This window comes from Epinephelus fuscoguttatus, linkage group LG15 (assembly GCF_011397635.1).
Source record: "Epinephelus fuscoguttatus linkage group LG15, E.fuscoguttatus.final_Chr_v1".
In the NCBI taxonomy this organism is placed as follows: Eukaryota; Metazoa; Chordata; class Actinopteri; order Perciformes; family Serranidae; genus Epinephelus; species Epinephelus fuscoguttatus.
Window position 1 is genome coordinate 41,253,397 of NC_064766.1, and position 4,623 is coordinate 41,258,019.

Below are 4,623 nucleotides of genomic sequence, written 5' to 3' on the forward strand. Positions count from 1 at the left end.
GTATGACATTTTGTCTTTTCTTAACCTCAGATGTACCCTCCATGTTACCAGAAGCATAACATTTAGGCTCCACTATTAGTGACAGTTCAGCTATGGTGAAGTTACCTCACAGTGATACAGCATTTTAAACTATTTTAAAACAAATATTACACAGTTTTGGCCGGTGCCAAATTTGATGTGATACATGTACTACACAGATACCTTTAGTGTTAATATACAAATGTTTTGTTAATGTTGCCAAAAGCATTGATCATCTCATCTCAAGTATGCATTTACACATATACATATATTTGTATTTTATGTGCTTAATTTTTTAAATCTAGACTCTGCCTGTCAAGACCTTTGATGGTCTGGTGACGAGCCTGGGTTTTGCCCAAGCTCCAGACAAGGGCTTTTATGTGCTGCAGTCGCTCGCTGTGAGTGATGAGGAGAAGCAGCAGATCGAGGAAGCCACAGTTGAGCAAGCAAAGAATGCATCATGGTAAGAAAATAATTAATGAAAATAAGTACGTTTTTCAGTCCACAAAACACTCTTGAGTGCCTTGTGCGGCATGTGGAACCGCTGGCTGCCTTATTATAGCAGTATGAGATTAAAATAAATAAATAAACATAGCTGTGTTCTGCAGACAAGTTTTAATAGGCTATTTGTCATTGTCAGAGTTTTAACAATAGCCTATTAAGGTGAATACAAGATTGTGTGTTGTATATCAGTCAGCTGGGAGAAACCTGCTGAGGTTGGACACAATGTCCACATTTTGAGCTACATCGTGGAGTACGCCAACAAAGACAACAGTCTGAAAGAGGAAGATCTCCAATGGAGCCAAAAGATGGCAGGAGCTGAGAGGGTGATCATTTCAGGTCTTCAGCCAGAGACAGAATATGTTGTCAGGGTCAGATGTGATTGTGGTGAAGCTGGAGGAAGCAAAGAAAGCATCACTGTTACTGTCTGTACAACAAAATCTACACCCCTCACAGACTTCCTCAAAAGTACAAGTGTAAAGATAAGTTCTGAATCTCCCTCAGTTTACAAACTGCCTCTGGATGAAGAAGAAATGGACATAGATGGATGCCGAAGATTCAGCTGTGGCAAAGAAAGCACGGGGAAAAATCGCATAATAATGCTTCTTGGAGAGACCGGATCAGGAAAGTCCACTCTGATCAATGCAATGATCAACTACATTGTTGGTGTAGACTGGGAGGACAATTTCAGATTCAAACTGATTGATGAGGATCAGCCGAGATCACAAGCTGAAAGCCAGACCTCTGAAGTCACTGTGTACAAAATCAACCACCAGGAGGGGTTTGAAATAGAGCACTCACTGACCATTGTTGACACTCCAGGGTTTGGAGATACAAGAGGCATAGATAGAGAGAGGGAGATGATGAAACATCTGCGTCATCTCTTCTTTGTCAAGCTTGGTGTCAGTGAAGTTGATGCTGTGTGTTTAGTAGCTCAGGCTGCTCTCACACGACTCACACCATCACTGAGATATGTGTTTGATTCTGTGCTCTCAATCTCTGGCAAAGATATTGCAGGAAACATCAGAGTTCTGGTGACATCCGCAGACAGCCAGCAACCACCTGTCCTAGAGGCAATCAATGCTTCAGGCATCCCATGTCCTAAAACAACAGACGGTCTGCCAGTTCACTTCAAGTTCAATAATTCAGCGTTGTTTACTCGTAACAAATCATCTGTAGCAGACAGCATGAGAGGAGATGATGAAGATGTAGGCATAAATCAGATGTTCTGGAACATTGGGACAAAAAGCATGAGGAGGTTCTTTGTTGCTTTGAATGTCATAGAAACCAAAAGGTTGGACACACGGCAAGTCATGCATTTGACTAAGCTTTTGCTAGAGATAGGTGATAAACTCGAGAGTGATGACGAACTTAAAAAGTTACTGAACAGTGGATTTTAATCAGAAAACGAGAGTGTAAGATGGTTAAAGAAAAACGAGCACTAGTTGAAACATCAGCACTTGAAACCCTCAGAGACACCTGTTGACTGATTGAGAAACATCTTTGGAAGCTTCATTCACCTCAGTATAACTTGTTTTATGTTTGTATTCTTCATATAAATATATGTGGTCAGTACATCTGGTGTATGAAATGTCTGTGTCGTCACAGCCCTGCTGCATCTTTATAAACACATCTGTCGCTCGCATCCAGACGCTGTCTCAGCGTCGGGCGATAGACTTCAACTACCAAGTACGTTATCGATGTGTCGTTGATTCACCTCACACACAAACAAGAGGCTCTGACTCACACACACAAACACACACAGTGCAAAGTTCTATCGCACATGTGCTACTGCTGTAATTTCTTTCACTGCACAGACAGTTTTCCTGCAGCCAATGTGACATATATGTCTCACTGTACATTCGCTTACTGCTGATTTTAACATTTGAATCTACTGTTACGTTTCTTTTCTTGAAGATTTAAAAGCATGAAGACAATCTGAATCATTGTAATTCCTCCTGATACTGATGTGTACTGACTCACATGTTACTGTCCTGTTGGGTGATACGATGGAGAAATCATTCAGTCATTAAATGATGAACAATAAATAAATGTTATTCTGACTCAAGTGTTGTCTGTTGTCCTCTGATGTGTCAGTGTGGCCTTCTTTACCTTCTGCAGCTCCGTTTTCTCTTCCAGGACCTTTCAGGTCACTATTTGAATTTGTTTGAGGCTCAAACACCAAAAGTTTGCCAATATTTTGTTTTTAAAAGCAAAGATTGGAGAAGTGTCAAATATAAATTTGTGCATCAGAATTAAGTTTCCTCTTCTCTTCTGTCACATTAATCATGTGATGACCCCCCCCCTTTTTTTTGGTGACCCTTTGGAGGGGCCGACCTCGAGGTTGGGGCCACTGGACTACACCTGCTAACTGTACATATAAAGTAGCTCAGACTGGCTCCACCTGCAGCAGCTACAACAGTAACATGCTGCTCTGACACTGATGCTGCAGTGGTAATAATCTAATATATATCAATATATATCACAGACAGATTTCTGTGGGCGGAGTAGTTTTACTTGTAGTGGAGTATTTTTACATTGTTGTATTGGTACTCCTTCATCCTCCACCTTCCTGTTAGAAAAGCGTTTACACCTGCAGTGTTTGTGGGTCAAATTTGACCTGTGTTTGAATTCATCACCACTGTGGTCCAGGACAGATCACAAATATAAAAGTGACCCAAATATAAGACATATATGGAGAGAATAAAAGTGTTGGTTATGCTGCCACCATGTGCTCAGTTGTCTCTGTGACCTCGGTTTCATGTAGCGCCATCATCAGGTCAACATTTTACTGTGTGCACAGTCCATGAAAACTGTTGACTTTAGGTCCCAAATATTTACAGGGGGAAATGAGGCAGTATAATTCTGTTAATATTGTTTTTAATGGCTGAAGACACTAATGTAAGTGCACTCATGAGCCTGAAGTAAAATATTAAATTAAATAACTTAAATTTTTAGATTTTTAATTGTTATTAACTCTCTCAACTCTTTGTTTTTAGCATCAATGCTTCCTTTTTCATTTTAGGTTGAAATAGTATACTTTATGTGTGTCCTTAAGTTTCATGTTTCACCCCGTCACACCAAAATATTTCTGCACCAAAATACTGTACTGCTCCTTTAAGTGACATCACTAACAGGAAATGACACCTTGTAAGAGTGTGAAGGAGACAAATTGAAAACGCTGATGAGTTTTGGATTTTCTTAAAGAACATTTTTGCTACATTTTTATTTCCAAGCCTTTTCTGTCAAACATAACATATCAACACTCTGACGCCAAAAACATGAGCAAAACATTTTTAAATGAAATTTTAAAAATGTGTTTGTATTAAACGTGACCTCTTTTTATTAATGTTCAGTGTGGTGTTAGCTTTGACCACAGAGAGAGATTCAGCCTTTTCACTGAAAACACATCCTTCATTCTGTGAAAGACAAAATTCTACATTTGGTTATGACCGAAAATCTTCTGAACAGTTTCTATGGAAAGACCTGCTAACATGCTAACATGCAAAAGTTAAAGGGAACATGGTAAACATTACCATGTTAGCATGCTTAAATGCTAAAGTAAGACTGTAAACATGGTAAACATTACACCAGCTAGCCATTAGCATGTTAGCATTTTCATTGTGAGAATGTTAGCATTCTCAATGTTTAGCAGGCTAAAGTAAGACTAAACATCACACCTGCTAACCATTAGTATGTTAGAGTTACTGTGAGAAAGTTAGCATTGTAACACGCTAAAGTAATATTGTGAACATGGTAAACGTTATACCAGCTATCCATTAGCATGTTAGCACTGTCAATGTGAGCATGTTGGCATGCTAACATTAGCTCAGAGAGTGCAGCCTCACAGAGCTGTTAGCATGGCTGCAGACTTTCTGTCTTGTTTTTCCCTCCTGCACATTTCAAACGTCAGTCTGCAGGTCACACCGTTTCTGAGAAATCAGCCTGCTTCTCTTCTGCACCTCCTCCTGTCAGTGAGCAGAGAGCAGGTGGAGTTTGTCCCTCACAGATGATATAAAGGCAGAGACCACAGAACAGCCTCAGAGGATCGCACACCTTTCTACTGTAAGTACACCTGTCGTGGTTTTATTTCTCCTGATCAGT